This window comes from Diadema setosum, chromosome 22 (genome assembly GCF_964275005.1).
Source record: "Diadema setosum chromosome 22, eeDiaSeto1, whole genome shotgun sequence".
NCBI lineage: Eukaryota > Metazoa > Echinodermata > Echinoidea > Diadematoida > Diadematidae > Diadema > Diadema setosum.
In genome coordinates, this window is record NC_092706.1 from 6,978,705 (window position 1) to 6,997,867 (window position 19,163).

Consider the following 19,163-nt stretch of genomic DNA (forward strand, 5'->3'; position numbering starts at 1 on the left):
GAACGGATTGTCCGATTTTCCTCAAACTTTCAATGATGTGTTCTACTAATATCTGCTGATTATCTGTCCAACAGATCTCAGCTGCTATCTTATAGAGGAATGGTCTCGACACCGAAGATAATAACTTGTTAAGTGTCCCGCAAGGGTCAGTTTTGGGGCCAACACTCTTTTTGATATTTATAAATGATTTGCCACGCTCTTGCTCATTCTTTAAATTCAGATTGTTTGCCGACGATTCAAATATTTTTCATACTCATGCTGCTCGCCAAAAAGAAATAGATGTGAATGAAGTAAATGAAAACCTGCACAAAGTTCAAACATGGTGTAATGCCAATAAGCTTACAATCAATTTAAAGAAAACAAATTATATGGTAATCAGAAGAAAACGCCAGTTAGTTTCGATGAAGGGTGCAATAAAACTATCTGACACAGATATTGATGAAGTGAGTGTTGCATCCTTTATCGGAACTCAGATTGATTGTCATCTCACTTGGAAACCTCACATTCAATTGGTAAATAAATGTATTCGAAGGAAAGTAGGTGTATTGTATAAATTAAGACAGTATGTTCCGCAGCGCATTCTTGTGCTTTTGTATAAATCTTTTATACAACCACACATATTATATGGTATTGAAGTATGGGGCAGTACTTATAAATCTCACTTAAATTGTGTACATATTTCTCAAAAAAATGGCTCTGAGAGCTATAACATTTTCGACTTTACGAACACATTCAGAACCATTGTTCCAACGACTCAAACTTCTATATGTTGTTAGGTTACATAAGTTCTCAGTTTTAACATTTGAAGGGGTCGGTGCAATATAGTGCTAACCCACACAATGTTCATTTTGAGATAATCGCTGTTGAATGTTTGGAAAGTCCATACATTGTACATTGATGAAACATGAATGCATGCATTTTTTACCATCTTATTGGTTGAACTCAAATATGATATTTTCACGGAGGTTAGAGTGAAGGATAAGGATTATGAAAATGCATGTAACTCAATTTTGACAGAAGTGTGGGTTAGCACTATATTGCACCGACCCCTTCATTTATGTACGATCTCTGCAATGGAACTATTCCGCACCCTCTGTATGACTATTGCCAAATTGTGCATCATACTTACAGGACAAGAACAAATGAAAAAAGAATGTTGTACTTACCAAAATTTAGAACCACACAGGGACAATTTTCAATTTCTTACTTAGGACCAAAACTTTGGAACACATTGCCACGAGAAATGCGTGAACAAAGCAAAAGATCTACATTTCGTAAATGCCTTGCAGATTTCCTTCTCTAATAGATATTGTATCAAGTATAATTAGTTTTCTATGTTAGAAATATATGATGTACGTTGTATTTAATATTAATAGCCATTTCAACCAACCATGTAATAATTTTTAGTTTGTGTTTAGCTTTTAGTATGAAGATCAAGGTGACCAATCTCGACTAGCACGTGTGCTAACTTTTGGTTTCCTTGTTAACAACAACTTTGTAGAATTACGCTACATGTATCACATTTAAATCTCAAATGTCTTTATTTAATCATGCTATTGTAAAGGAGTAATAGATAAGTATATGAAGGGTTTGTTTGCAAAAACCGATAAGTCCATTTTTGAAGATTTTGAAGTACGATCTTTGTCATAAAGTACAAAATAATACCTTTTAAATGATATATTGGTCACTACATATAATGGTATATTTTTGAAGTTATGGTCAAAAGAAGCAAAAATTTTCTTATTATTCTCTTTATTTTTCTTGACCTTTAATCGCAAATATCTCCATTTGGCAAATATGGACTTATCGGTTTTTGCAAACAAACTCTTCATATGTAAATACAATTGAATAATGATTGAAAATGTACATGTTCAAATGTTGTTGCTAATAAAACTTCAAACTTCAAACTTCAAACTTCAATATTGCTACATTCTCTCAATCCTTATGTTAATGAAGGTGAACTTGTCCTTTAAGGGTTTCAAAGATATACACGAAATAGATACGTATATTCTCAAGGATGAACAAGAACCGGTCATGACCGTCCCAAAGTTCAACTTCCGTTTCCACACAAATATATAATATAATAATAACTTATAACTTATAACTTAACGTATAACTTCATCAAGTGCACATTTTCTTCCTGCCTCAACTCAAGATATAGACGTTATAGAGCATGCTCTATATCTTTTCCTATTTATTTTTAAATGGATTGATATACATCTAACTTTTAAATTTAATTTAAATGTATTTACAGCTGTTGAGCTTTTAATTCGTGACAGTGTTGCATTGGGGGCGTTGCACATGCAAACAAGCAATGCCCATGTGTTACTGTTTATATATATATATATATATATATATATATATATATATATATATATATATATATATATATATATATATATGATGAACTTAGCAAGATTAATCTCAGGTGATACGAAAGGCGCGGGTATGTTTCCAAGATTGGAATTCAATCAAATTCAAGATTTAAAATCAACAGGCCAACAACCCAATTCGGGTTGAGCCTTCAAATACTACGCAAACGATCCTCACAATTTTGAGTAAAGAGAGGCAGAAAGAGAGAGAGAGAAAAAAAAAGAGATTAGAGGGAGAAGGATAATTATTGGGCAGAGGAGAGAGTGAAAACACGATCTCACAGCTGCTATGTGTCAACGATATTCCTGTAATGATTATGATTCCCACGATAAAGCATGTCCGTGATGGCGGGGAGTTGACATCCCATGTTAATTTAGAGCCAGCACTCGAGAGAGATGTAAAGAAAAGCGCAAAAGACTCTAGTCCGTAAAGTTTGGAAACTTTTTTTCCCTATCTGTTTCATCCTCTAGAAAGATTATACCAGTCACAGTGGGTGGTTTCTGTCATTCTACGTTTCATATCTTGACGGGTGATATGATCATATTCGAACATAATAATCTCTCACAATCACACACACACAAACAGACGCATATATATATATACATATATATATATATATATATATACATATACATATATATGATTATAATATACATGTTTGTATTTATAGTATTAAAGAAACGAACAATGGAAGAAACGAAAACAGAGAAAAAGAACTTCTCTGAAAAGTGTCATGGAGAAACACTACTGACAGACGACCACACACTATTCCAATGTAATCGTAATCTCGCCAACTCTTTTGACAAGCTGTGCACAGGCGCAAACTTACTCCCCCTCAAGCGACGTTGTACTTTGCGACCTCATCTTTCGCGATGTGAGGTGAACTACTCTTTGTTTTATTTCCCTCTTGCTCGTATTTGCACTGTTATGTCTGTACCTCTAGTTTGTCCTAGGTATAATATGGAATATTGTTTTAGATTTGAACGTGAAGTGTCGATGACTATTATGGAGGAGGAAGAGCTCTTTGCTATGAAGAAAAAAGAAAAAAAAACGAAATAAACATAGCGAAAATTGAAATTCGACATTCCGAAGGACGCCCAACACAGCATCACACAGCGAAAGTCGCAGTTGTCCATACAAGGGGTCAGTGACCTTACACAGCGGGGACACTCTAAACAGGCTGACCCAGTCATGCTGTAATGACAGCTACAAGCAAATATAACAATGGCGGCGTGAATGAACGATATCAACAGGACAGGAAAGGAAAGGAATGCGGATCTGTAACTTTTTGACGCATCGTATATTTGCGCTGCGCAAAGGCGGGCGGTAAATACATTTTAGCTCGAATTTCACGCGGTACATTTTTCGCGGCGCACCGGGTATATAAAACGCTAGGGTGGGACGCGGTAAACAAAACCCAATGTCTAGATTTGACTAGTGCTCATTTCATGACGCTTTGACGTGCGACCTACTTCCTCTCAATATCAAGTTTACTTCGCCTCTTTTCTAGATAAGGAAACTTCTTAGAGGTTTGAAAGGAGCCGAGCAAAATGGGATCAGATGGGGTTAATGGAAGGTGTCCGCGTTTGATCAATTTCCCGCCGAAACATGACGAAGCAATATACGCTTAACACCTGTACACCGCTGTAGGCCTACATTGCCATCGGTGCTCGAATGCCCCGCCTAGTGAAGGGGATGGCTAGTAAACTGATCAGTGAGAATCAGTGGGAATGCTGGGTGATGATTGTTCCAATTCTTGTGGGATTCATTTAAGAGTACATTATATATCTATTGTTGTGTGAAAATTATTTGCTTCAAAACGGTCTCATATTCAAGTAATGTGCAGTTTAATGTTTCCAGGTTAGCATGCCTGTACAGTGACGGGGCATTAAATTGCACATTACTTGAATATGAGACCATTCTGAAGCAAATAATTTTCACACAAGATATAATAATGTACTCTTAAATGAATCCCACAAGGATTGAAACAATCAATCCCCGGCATTCCCACTGATCAGTTACTAGCCATCCCCTGAGGATCGAATCTTACCCGCGCAACGTATCGGGTTTCCGTCTATCATTATTAGCATTACCTTTATTATCATTAGAAATAGTAGCAGTAACAGTCATGACAGTAGCAATAATAGTAATAATAATACTAATTTTATACGTAATAGTAAGTAATATTAATAGTATTTATGTTATCACTGTCAATTATTATTATTATTATTCCTCAAAAATCTGATGCTTACCTTCTCGAAGCAATTACATCTTACTCCTTTATGCATTTTGTTGTTCTATAATTTCATGAAACTGGACTGAGACGACAGGATTGATAGAACAAGTATTTCACCTTCATTTTTAACCTGAAAACATTAATAAAAAGGGAAACGGGAAGGAGAATTATTAGTGTCGATATTATTATTATTAATATTATTATCATTATTATTATTATTATTATTATTATTATTATTATTATTATTATTATCATTATTATTATTATTATTATCATCATCATCATCATCATCACCATCATCATAACATCATCATCATCATCATTATTACTATCAATACTATTGCCATCATTTTAATCACTATTGCCATTGCAGTCTTTGCATGGTTGTGCCTGTGATAGTATAGCTACATCTAATTCTAATAGAATATTTATCCATCCTCTTTGTACACAAGGCTATCAAGTAATATACTGCAGGCTACAAATAATGGTATAGCTCCATAATACTGCTTAGCATCCACTACAGTCCTGTGTTTAGGCAGGATTGGCATCGGATAAAATCCAAATCGTAAGGTAAGACCGGTACCTGAATTAAAAGAGAAAAAAAAAAAAAACAAACAGACAAACAAACAACAACAACAACAACAACAACAACAAAAAGGCAAACTACAGATTCGAAAAAAAAAAATATTCGGGATGCCCCTGCAGTGCATGACTGTACATGAAAGGAATGGTTGGGAATGCCCGTATACCATGCAAGTGGATGTGAACCTCGATAAGTACTCCTGGAGCTGAACCCTGTGTTCTCATCTAACCCTGTCACAACCAATGATTTTTCGATTCCTTTGACATCTTACGCCGCGGAATGAGATACGTAGTGTCAGCGGCAATGACCGAGTTAATGCAAGCGGGAGTAATCTGAAAGGAGGTCGACACCCACATCGCCAGAGAAGTCTGCTTTTTCGTCAACGACCAGTCCGTCGAAACGATTTTCATAGCCATGCCCATATCCCGACACGCCCCTCGTCATATTGAGGCCGCCGGACGGAGACGATGCGGATGAAAAACAAGTGAGTCTAAACCCCGAACGATTCGCGGTATGCGCTATCACGGCTTTTATTGTAGTACATCAATCAAAACCGTATCACAGTTGACACTGATCAGCTCTACGCTCTTCTGATGGCATTTGCCGAAGTCGCGTAGCCTTCCTTCCAGTCCCACTTGTACTTTTTCCTCTCTTTTGTACTCTTAGTCTTACTACAAAAAAAAAAAAAAAAAAACCTCTAGGTAATCAAGATAAGAAACTAGAGTTTGATATACCCGCGTATAACCACATCTGCAAACAATTTGATACATTGCGACTTCAGACTTCTTGAGCAGGAAGTAAACAATGTTGATACACATAATATGTTAAACACCTTGAAAACAATAACAAAACGACAAGCCTACTTCCACTCTATGAAAAAAAAATCGAAATGCTTCAATTGTTCTTGGTATAAATATATCGGCTTCATTGAGAGAAATTGTAATGAAGGTAATTATCAAATTTCGAATGACAGTGAAGGCACCAATGATTTAATTGATCAAAATAATTGCTTTTTCATTCAACGTACATAGTCCATGAAATGAAAAAGAAAAAAAATCATCTAAAGTGTATTCATAGAACTTGAAGTTCGAAGATTATTTCACAACTGATACGCGCCACATACAGCAGCGCTATTAGGCTCATTTCGTTTCCCATGTTAGCTCCTTTGTTTCCCTTGATATATTTCAGCAGTCAATATTATATGTCATGCTTCAGCTGTACATCATCAAAATGGACGTAAACAACCGTGACTAAGTGAAAATTCCCACATTTATCCTCTAGTATCATTTAAATTCTGCCATATTCTTCCCATCTCTCTCTCTCTCTTTCCCTCCCTCGCTCCGACACGACACCCGACGTCAGTTCGTAATTGCAAAGGCATGCGATTCTGTCTTGTAGCATGCCATTTCATTCTAATAGATAATTTCCTGCTATTAACAATCCTAGGTTCCTGAGAGTTATTGATAACTCGAGACTCGCATTAGGGAAGAAAAATAGAAATAACGAAAACAGGTGGAAGGTGGTTTTAATGTAGCGGCAGTTAGGGCGGAGCACGCCTGAGGGACTGTGGGCCTCATTAATGCGTCTTTTTACATTGGGTAACATGACGCAGCAAAGTACCGGGAGGTGTCCAACAGTGACCCAGCAGACCAGGCACAGCGAGCTTTGAAATGTCCGGTTAAACCCAGGAGCGATATTCGGCCAAGAAGTTGCATCGTAGCTTAGATAGTACATTATTTCTCCCGGAAATTGCAGAGCGACAGAAAACAAAAATAGATGTCGTCCCTCTTCATGTGCTCTTTGCGAGTAGGGCCTAAACTTGTCATCTCAGTTTGACCTTATGATACGTTGCACATTAAGACGGAACCCCCTTGAAACAGTGTATGTTTGATTATTATTAGGCTTTAGTACTCTTTAAATTCAACTTTGCGAAGGGATAGGACATATTCATTAATACATATCGTTGAACTATATTCAGTGCTTTCATGTGTCTCCCCTTACCATTCCAAAGTTGTTAAACTTGTTTTATGTTTCTTGGCAGGAAATTTAATCGGTTCCCCGTTTCTTTCTCTCACCTCACCACACATGTAACACCATAACTAGATCCATCTTCTAGAACGAAGTAGGCCTAATTGAAGTTTAATGTCATTAAAGATTATTATGCTGACATATGGCAGCTGAACAGACACACATAATTATTGTTTCTGGACTGCAAGTGTATGACCAGTGTATGAATGCAGCCTTGGTTGTGAGTGACGAAAGATGCCTGAAATCGAGGCTATCGGCACGGCCTCTCGACAAATCGCTCTTTTCATCCCCCTCCCCCTTCTCTCTCCCCACTCCCGTCAATGAGTGTCACAATACGACAGGGTGATTACTGTCTTTCACTAGCGCGCTCCGTATGACCTGAATGAGCAATGTCCCGGGATGGCTTCCCTGGCGAACAGCGATGCGAAGCCACGCCTGCGGTCAACGCACCCCTGTCCCTTCTGTCGTGGGACAGCATCAGTTACGGGTCCGTTCTGGGTCGCTGCGGTTATGGGGTCCAGCATTGTTCAACGGCACGATGTGTGTATGTTGTAAAAGCGGTTCAAATTCCCGTTGGGCACACTGTATTCTGGACCGCGTATATCATTTGGTTCTCGCCCGACCTACTTCTATTCTAATGTCCTCCTCTTTTGCTTGCACTGTGTGTGAACCGAGCGGGGTGATGTGTTGGGGGATGGGGAAGGAAAAGCCAAGGAGACTGCTCCGTTAGGTAGACCCAGCCCGTGTTCCGTTCCTCGTAACAACAACGCCAAGGAAACCCCAGCTGAAGCGATATTCGTAAGGATGCCCTCACACGGAACGTTCGGCGAAGAAGGGGTACCACTAATGGAAAGGCCATAATTGTTAAAGGCAATGATAAACAAACAAACGAATATGCATACATCCTCCCACAGATTCTCTCTAAGAAAATGAAATAAAACAAAGCAAAGCAAAAACAACCAGTCCCTGTTATCCGTGGCTGTTTTCCAATTTGAGTTCTCCAACTTCCAGCCGTACATACAGAAACGATAGAGAAAGAGCCACACGGTATGATATTGAGGAAGAAAGCAATAGGAAAGGATTGGGGACGAAACGAGTAGGAGGAGGAAGACAGACCGTGACGAAGAATTATCTAAAAATGAGGCCCAAGGAGGAAAAAAAAGGGGGGGGGGAAGGTGAAAGAAGACGTAAGAACTTTACAGCCAATCAATCTGTTCAAGCGTTAATCAGTTCATAATTATCTGCTCAGACCTTTCCTTTCCTGAAAGCCTTTAGCGCCAGACATCACAACCTTTGACCTTGATGAGGAAGCTGATTGGTCAGTGATTCCTGAAATGACGCAATGAGCAAGACACTTTACAGTAAAAACCATTATAAGGAGACGGTTGGACAACCGAACAAGCAACAAGCGTTTACCGTCTTTGTACTGTCGGTTTCCTTTGAGACATGGAGTCCTATAGTATTATTTTTAAAGAGCTTCATAGGTTCCCATATTGGGATAGAATGGAGGCAATAAAGAGGGATGAATGTGGTGAGGAGAGTCATTCTTGCTATAAGCTTCTCGACTAAAGACAGGACACTTGTAATAATTCTGTATACAAGCGGATGAAAGAGACGGGAAGTGATCACACCGCCATATATAGGTTGGACAATAAATGGTCATTCACGTTACTATTTCGCGAAACAAGGGTAAATCTAAAGCGTGTGTACAGTTTTGGTTGAAGTGAGGACTTAGCTTTAAACGTTTTGTGAGATATTCAGAAACCACTCTATGAGATGTCAAAGAGCATGAAATTCTACGGAGTATCAAAAGTCTATTTGATGAAAATCGGTTTTGAAATGGCTGAGATATCCAAAAACAAGGTGAAACAAAGAGATCCTAAGAAAAGGCGTGGCCTGTCGCCTTTTATTATTATTACTTTTTTGGATATCTCAGCCATTTGAAAACCAATTTTCATCAAATAAACACTGAATCCTTCTTGAAATTACATGCTCTTTCATATGTCATAAGAGGTTTCTCATTATCTCACTTAGGAATGTTCAAAACGTGAATCTCCACCTCAACCAGTACTGTACATTCCCTTTAAGGTGCAGTCAACTTCCGAGTCTCATAAGTGATTTTAGGGATTCTTCTCCCCGTTAAGTTCCTCTTTAAAGGATAAGTCCAGCTTAATAATACATGTGGGTTGAGTGAATGCAACAATATTAGTAGAACACATTGGTGACAGTTTGGTGGAAATCAGACAATCCGTTGAAAAGTTATGAATTTTCAAAGTATCTGCGCAGTCACTGCGCAGACTATACTACAGTCACGTGTATGATGCCACATACGTAGAACGATGAGGAAAACATGAAAAGAATTTCACAAATTTTATTCTTGGAACAAAAAAGTGCACATTTTCTCGACTTGTCACTGACGTATGTTAAGGGTAATAGTATTTCCCCTGCGTTCTGAAAGAGGAAAGTCAAAATAATGTTCTTTTATCATGGGAGAAAAGTTAAGAAATGTGATGAATTTTCTTTATTATTTTTCTTTACATTGTTGTACACATTACGTGACATCACAAGCTGTAGTAGTCTTCTAATCCAGCAGAGACTGAGCAGAAACTTTACAAATTAATTACTTTTGAACGGATTGTCCGATATTCCTCAAACTCTCACTGATGTGTTCTACCAATATTGCTGCTTTCACTCAATCCACATGTCTATGAAAGTGAACTTAATTGTCCTTTGATATAGATACATTTTATTATACTCCATGACATTCTGAACACGGTACATTATAATGCACTTTAAATTGAAATCCACAGATTTGAACGTCTATATTTCGTTCACTAAAATTTATCATTTTTTTCCACTCACGTGACTGGGCTCTCCCTTACTTATGGCGGTTTCTTTCCTAACAAAGCATGTTCATTCGTGTTATGTAGGACAAGTGACTTAGTTGTATCATCAGCGATAATTACGTGGCACTTTGCGTCGGAAAGTTGTGTCATACAGAATTGGCACGTTGGGGCAAAGATATCCGCCAACAAAAGGTGCTTTCGTGCAAATCCGGCCGATGAAATGCAGATCGCCTTCAAAGAGCTGAAACACACTAAAAAAATAAAAAAAAATAAATGATTTCCGCCTAAGCTAAGATTATTTGACAGCAAACACGAATACCATGTGGATCTGACACGGGAGCTGCTTTAAATGAGACTGAATGGAAGCAAGGGTTGATTAATCCCTTTGCGTCGTTAGTTCCGTTTTTGGGATGGACTGAAGTTAGGCCTACCTGTTTCTTTCCGTCTGCATGTTATAGTCTGTGTGAGGGACAGAAATATGCTGATCTTTAATCCGCTCCCTTTTTGATGCAAAAAAAAAAAAAAAATGGTACAACTTTATTCAACTAATCGTTATACACGTACTGACATCTCGACTCTTGAATATACTACAAGATGTTGCCTTCCAAAGAGAACCAAATACACGATATGGACAGATTTGAAACAGAGGACAATACTATTGCTAAAAGACAAACAAACAATCGGACAAACAATCAAGCAAACAAACACCTGAAAAAAAAAAAACCACGAAACCATCTTGGCAGAGGTTTAGAAAACAGGTGATATGAATACGGCAATAACACATCTAATTAATTACCTCATCTCCATTACGGCTCCACTGAAGATTATTAGTTTGTTGTCTGTAGCTTGGTTGTTATTTCCTTTTTTATGACTTTGCCCTTTTAGACTTTATTTGCTTGCTTGTTTTGATCTTTCAAAAAAAAAAAAAAAAAAAAACAACAACAACAACAACAAACGTCAAGGAACAATTAAAATTGTTGCTTCCGGAAAGAGTCACCTGACATGCATAGCGTGTGAACATCTCGAATGAGGGGCCTCTTACTTGACCCTTCACACCACTGGTCAGGGACAGCCGAGGTTTCAATTTACATGTATTTTCGTTTACAAGTCACAGAACTTTTCATTACAGGGCCTGTGATTGGTGTTCTCTCACGCAATGTGAACAGAGACTCTCGAGATAATTAGTCTCATCCCCATTCTCTCGCAGATTTTTTTTTTTTTTTTTGGGGGGGGGGGGGAGAGGGAGATGGGGGTAGGGCTTTTTGAAATCCATCTAGATACTTTTTGCGAAAGATAAAAATGACGAAAATCTAAAATCATGATAAATATGAGGCTAATTACAGTAATGGGGTCATTACTACTTCTACCATTGATATAATACTATTTACAATGATATCACTGATGTTGATGGAACAACAACAACAATGATAATGCGATAATGATAATAACAATAGTTTTATTACTATCATTATTATTATTATTATTATTATTATTATTATTATTATTATTATTATTATTATTATTATTATTATAATTATTCTTATCGGTATTATTATCATTATTGTTATCATTGTTATTGGTATTGTTATTATTATTATTGTTATTATCGTTATCAATATTATTATCATTATCATTTCTATCATGGAAATAATAGTATTATCAATATTAGTAATACTTATCATTATCCTAATTATCAATGTCAGTCTTAACTGGAATGCGTGAAAACTCAACATTTACAACAATCCAGACCAATAAGATGATAATAAACCAGACAAGAGGCGAGCGCCTCTTCCGCCAAGTGTTTTTTAGTGTTGTTGTTGTTGTTGTTGTTGTTGTTGTTGTATTCCCAAATGTAAGACAAGACTGCAGTTTTAACACAGGAGCTGAAGTATTATACAGGTTGTACTGAGTATTTATTTGCTAATAGATTATTTTATATACAAAAACATTGAGCACCTGGCTGTATAACTTTTGGCGTGTGTGGTACGAACAGAACGATCCGATCCATTTTTTTTTTTCATCATCAATTTTCACCATTAATGTATCCCTGAACAAACAAAAAAAAACATTAAAATTTGTTGGTTGTACATTTTGTGTTTGTTTTTCTATGGAGGATTAATGGAGTAACAGTTTAAAGAAGTGAGGGTACTGTAAAGTCTACAGTCACTTCCACGTTCTTTATGTCATGGCTCGTAGCTAATCTGTCACGTATGAAATACTGGCAAACAAATGCAACGGAACTTCCTTATTTCCGTCCGACTTTGCTAAGATCCTCACCGATAACGCTTGCTATCTAAGACTGATAAAAAAAAAATGACGATGTTTTGATAATTTATGTAGCTCCCGTGTGTCTCTCTGTGAAAAGCAAAACAAAAAACAAAACAAAAAGAAGACAAAACAATAACAACAACAGCAACAACAACAATTAAAGAAACAACCGTTATTCGCTCATTCTTGATCTCCCTATACAGCGCTTTACCGAAGAACTTACTGACACCAAAAAATCCAACACAAACCGGACGAGGATAGATTGATCGCCTGAAGCTAATTCAAGGCCGAAAAGGGGGGATTTTCTATATCCAAAAATAGTGAATATTCATCTAATAAATTACAAAATCTGAATATCAATAACAACATTGTCTGCCGTATACTGTATATCCACTCTGAATAGAAAACGCTATAAAAGTAAATAACAACACAACTGCTATCTGCACGTCTGTCGGGTGTAATACGTAAACTTGCTCATGAAATCAACAGCACGGCACAAAGCGAAAACTGCCAAGATGCATGAGAACAATCGAGTAAAGCAGAAGAGGGGCTTCAAAACTGAGAGTGAAACGAAACGTACATAAAATACATACATTCTATATAATAATTATATTACATATTTACAGACATTTATAGGCCTACATAACATTATATAATGTAATATTATCATGATATAATATCATGTTATACTATATAATATAATGTAATATTATATTATATTATATTATATTATATTATATTATATTATATTATATCATATTGTATTATATCATATTATATTATATTATACTATATTGTATTATATCATATTATATTATGCAGGGCTCCACACTAACTATTATTTTTGGTGACCCGACGTGCGTTTTTGATGGCCCCGGGCCACCGGGCCACCGGGCCACCGTTAGTGTCGAGCCCTGTTAAATTATGTCATGTCATATATATTCCACACAAACATAAAGCATGTAATATTTGTCAGCCTATCATGCAGTCATTATGCAGACACTTTCTACATTTCTTCTTCCCTTTCTTTTTATCTCGTACTTTCTTCCCTCTCCTCAAAAGATGACTAGTACTCTTGATGACTGGAAACAAAACTCTGACCCTCGACGTTTTGACCGCAGTATAGGCAGGCTACCCATCAGGGGTTTACACAGTGCAAAGTCAGCGGCGGATTCGAATCTGTCAAAGCCCATCATCTTTATTATGTCGTCATCGGTTTCATCATCGGCAAGAGGCGATTAGCTAGGATGACACATTCCCTGATCCCGCTCCGGAAACATAGGGGCACTCTGCTCCGACGGCAGGACCCTATACAGCTTCAATAGTCTATGCCACCAGACTTTTCACGCTTTGTGTTGTTTCAGCACGCCGCTGAGTCCCCATTCTTTCTTTCTTTGTTTTTTTTCTCCCCTTACCCCCTTCTGCACTTTGAAATAATGAGTCATCATTTTCAGAAAACCGCCGGATATTTGTTCTGAACGTTAAAGGATGCTCTGTGATGGCACTGAAATTGGCACACCAGTCAGAACCATGCACATGTACAAGAACGAAACATGCTCTTCATACTTTACTAGACTTGCGCCAACAGGAACGACTGTTAAAGGCGCACATGGAGTCATGGGCTACCTTCCCCAAGACCTCATTTTCTCCTGTTCTGCTTGTTCTTCAATGGCGCTGTCGAATAAGGCTTCCAGTTATCAAAATTTGATCTACAGTATTTACATGGTCAGACATGCTACCAGAGTCTGCATGATAGTGGATTGTGAAGAAAGATTATGAACAGGAAAAACGCCAAGTTCTCGTTTTACAGAATGCATTTGAATGTCACTCGAAATTCGTGAAAATTTCACCCCGAAAAAAAGAAGAAGAAAGTCATCAGCTCCAATATGTGTCTGGTTTTACCATGGAACTACTGTATAGTAGCTCCATGGTTTTACAACACATGTATTCCGATATCCCAGACGAGCCTGAGACGGTTGGCTTTTTGCACACCCCGGAAATTTGTGCTCCCTTCTCCTTTTTTTTTTTTTTTTTTTCAATTCCCCCTTTTCTTCTTTAGTTCGTAGACGTTCGTGAGAGGCACCGACGTGATCTCTGCACACGACCAGCTCTCTTTTCTTTTCTTCCCTTTTAAAATTCCAGTCTCCCTCACGTTTGGAGGGGATTAGCGAAAAGCATTGAAAAACAGCGCAATTTAATCATTGCCAACACTCTCGCTGAGAAGAAAAAAAAAAGAGAGTTTGAAAACAGACTTGTTCCTGCTCACCTCTCCTTAGTTTATTGCCTCATATTCATGATAGCTGAGCTACGACGGATTAAGCCACACAATCAGATTTTCCCCTCGCTTTTGTGTCCATTTACGGCCACTACGCGGAACCGTGGCCCATTTAGAAATTCGGACGCACTACTGTTCGGTTGGAAATAACGCGATCAACAGAAGAGGTTGACGAAAAGGACACAGAATTGTGGCGCTGCATTTTTTTATATCATTCCACGATGATGACTTAACTTTGCATATAAATTAACTGTGGTATTTATCTACAGGGTAACAGTACCCCTCGAATAATTATATAGGTACCATGTTACACATAGACAGACATACTATTTGCTTTTAACTGTAGTGTTCTGAAATTTGTGTGCGTTTGTTTGTATGTTCGTATGCTTGCTTTCTTCCAGGTAAATTGTGTCGATGCCGAGATTCCCAACTGTGCCTCAACATGTCTTCCCTAGCTTACACGTTAAAGGGATAGTACAGTAGTGAGGAAATGAGAATTCGGCTTTTAACTTTTTGCCAGATACTAAGAAAACACTTATGATATAGTACAGAGCATACCATTTTAAGAGGAATTCAAAGTTTATTTGATGAAAATCAGGTTTGGAATGACTGAAACATCCAAAAACAAAGTAAAAAGGGTCCCACTTTTTTTGGATATCTCAGCCATTTCAAAACCAATTTTCATCAAATAAATATTGAATTCCTCATAGAATTACATACTCTTTCATATTTCATAAGGGGTTACTCATTCTCTCACCAAATAATGTTTGAAACCTGAAATTAGGTCTCAACCACACGTAGGCATATACACAAACAGGGTGTTAATAATCACGTACAAAGGGCACACGGCCAACTATCCTTTTGCAGATTCTGTTTAAAACGATGTGAAAGTTCAGAAGGTTGTATCACAAAGGATTAAAGGTCCTATTGACCTTTGGGAACAGTGATTTAAAAAATGTTCAAGACATCACTTTTGATGCATATGTGTAGGTCAGTTGTATTACAAAAACATCCTACCATATACAATTTTTGCAATAAAGCCTAAAATATAAGGAGATATCACTATTTTTCTCATTAAACCATAACTGTAGACGGTTTAGTCTGGAAACATTTTCATTATAACTATTGTTCACATTTTGTATATTCAACAATACTTAACATCAATTATACTAATTCAAATTTTCACATTGGTTGTTTTTATCCCTAGCTCATATTTTAGAACTATTTTGAAGCACTAACGCCGTTTTTTTTTTTTCATCTGCAAATGGTAAATTATGCCTTTAAGTTGATGTTAAAAGCTAGATCAACTTAAAATTATGGTATGCCGTTGGTTTCCCCTGTTCAGTTTCATTTAATGTTTTCAGAATTCACTTCAAATTGTTATCAGAATAAAGGCCTACAGCATAATTCCCTACACTTTGTTTATTTTGTATATTAATGGCTGTATGTAATAATCTCCAAAATGTCAATTGGAAGTTAGGATATCGTTAAAGACACACACGGCATTTCATAATTTTACGTTGATCTTAAGTTTTAAGATCGACTTCAATTCTTTGTGAAACATTCCCTGGCGTTGCATCAAGTTGACAGTGAAAAGAGTGCAAGGTGATAAAGAAGAGTAAGGAATATTGGAAATATGATTATAGATACCAAATTGTTTTCATGAATGCTACCTTCACTTTTACAATAAAGGAACAATGATAGTGATGATGATAAAAATAAAAATATTATGATCATAACTATCATCAATCTTACTTCCATCATCTGTGCAATAACAATAATTGTTAATGCTAGGAAATAAAGACGGTGCTATTAAGAATGACAAAGCAACCTTTATTTCTCCACATGACAATTATCCGAATCTCTTTTGCCATCATTATCATTACCATGCGCCAATCAAAAATATGATTCATATTTCGATTGCAAATATTGAGAGTGTATTATATACTGCATGTATTCCTCAATGCAAGTGTAGCATGCGGAAAGATGAGAGAAAACAACAACGGATGAAAACCAAACATCTGTCGGTCACCTTCTTGAACTTGCATTATTCATCACAAGTCCCAGTTATTATCCTTTGAGCTATGAAGTCTGACAGGATTAGGTCCTGTGTTGAGTCTAAGAAACATGAATATTCCATGTATTTCATCTCAGCATTATACGAGATCCAGAAAGTGAGACGTTAACACGCCTATAAATACCGCATTCAAAGGAAGAGGAAGAAAAAATAAAGTAATTCTTCATCGAAAATGAAGATATCAGTTTCGTGGAAAATGGAAATGCTGGAATTCTCTACTCCTTTTTTCTGATAGCTGTACATGCATTACAGTCTCAATGTTTGCCACAGATCCATGGATTTACACACTAAACCCATCTCGGATATCTATAAGCCTTTTCGCAAACCTAGAATAAAGTGGGTCGTTCAACAAAATGTCTGTCAAATCTTGAAAGGTAAGTATATAGGGCAACATGAATATACAGCCAGAAGGGGAAAAGGAAGATGGTGCGAAGCAGAAGAAATGCCAACATTAAAATGTCGTTCTCTCTAACAAACTGCATCCCTCCCCCCGAAAATTATGTCCTTTATATTTTCTTACTCGGAATTCAGTTGATATTCTGACACCGACAAATGTCTTCTCTCATTGGATACATATTATCTTCCTTTCTTTCCATCTTTTATTCTGTCTATCTATCTATCTATCTATCTATCTATCTGTCTATCTATCTATCTATCTATCTATCTATCTATCTATCTATCTATCTATTTATCTATCTATATATCTATCTATCTATCTATCTATCTATCTATCTATCTATCTATCTATCTATCTATACATCTATCTATATATCTATCTATCTATCTATCTATATATCTATCTATATATCTATCTATCTATCTATCTATATATCTATCTATATATCTATCTATCTATCTATCTATCTATCTATCTATCTATATATCTATCTATATATCTATCTATCTATCTATATATCTATCTATCTATCTATCTATCTATCTATCTATATATCTATCTATATATCTATCTATCTATCTATCTATCTATCTATCTATATATCTATCTATATATCTATCTATCTATCTATCTATCTATATATCTATCTATATATCTATCTATCTATATATCTATCTATATATCTATCTATCTATCTATCTATCTATCTATTTATCTATATATCTATCTATATATCTATCTATCTTTCTTTCTGTCTGTCTGTCTTTCTTTCTTTCTTTCTTTCTTTCTATCTTCTTTCTTCGTTGGCGTCTGTCTGTTTTCCTTACCACAGTTTTACGTTACTTTCTTTATTCTTCTCTTTTATCTTCCTCTGGCAAGGATTTCACGCAATACGTAAGTTCGCACTCTGCATGTATACCGATTCACTATGGATAACGGACACTATTCAGTCGTCAAATATCAAAGAAATGTCAACGATGCTACACCACAATGTAGCTGCCATGAATGTAAAGATACATGTTCTTTGTAACTTCCCTGTACTCGTCGAACAGATGAGGGGAATACGCTCAAGTTTTCATTTCAGAGCAATATCAATATCGGACATATCATGTTAAGAACCCTATATGGAATTCTTAAGTGTCCACTGTTTTCAAAAGTCAGTGGTATTACTCAAAACCGCATGCTCAAACTGAACTCCCACTACGCTGTACACATACCATCACTATCAATTTTTAACATGAAATTAATATTGATACCTAAGATGTATTCTTCGCAAATTTATTGCGGTTTTGTAAAGCCAGAGGTGGCAGTTGCTAAATTATCGATATAAATTAGGCCCATAATCTCATACATTACACTTTTAAGAATAACCTTATGTTGTGCTCAAACCAATGTGAAATATGTGAGGTGACCATACATACAATCGCCTGCAAGCTGTATTAGGTAATCAGTGAAAACGTGTGAAGCATTAAAATCCTGCGATTTTCTCAATTTATGACTCATATTGCAGAAAGTTTCCAACGTTCTGATCGTCAAATTTTTACTCAATCTATTGTTCTCAACCTAAATCTTAATCTCTATCTAACACCAACTTGAACATCGTGTAGTATTGCATTAAGTGTTTGAATAATAAGTACGCAAAAAAGTAAGTAATCTGAAGGGGATCGTAAGCTGACATTCTAGTAAGTTCAACAGCTGCAACAAGTCGCCGAGAAATAAATTCTTTCCAAACCTCAAAAACAGTACACGATATGAAGGGGTCTCTGCCCAAGGAATTTTCCAACACAGAAATATAAATAATAACATCCTCATAAAGTCCAAACGTCCTTCAGGGGATATCAATCAGTTGTCAAAGATTGACAGAGATTGAAAAGAGAGGGAAAATAAAAACAAACAAAGAAACAAACGAACAATCAAACAAACAGATTCTAGGTCTTGAAAAAAGTCAAATATACAGTGTATAAAGCTGATCACTTCTTTCGTTGTCTGTCACCGGTCTTGCAGTCACGACAAACGCAGCACGCTGATCGCGGCTTTGACGTTTTTTTTTTTGTTTTTTTTTGGTTTTTGGTTTTTGGTT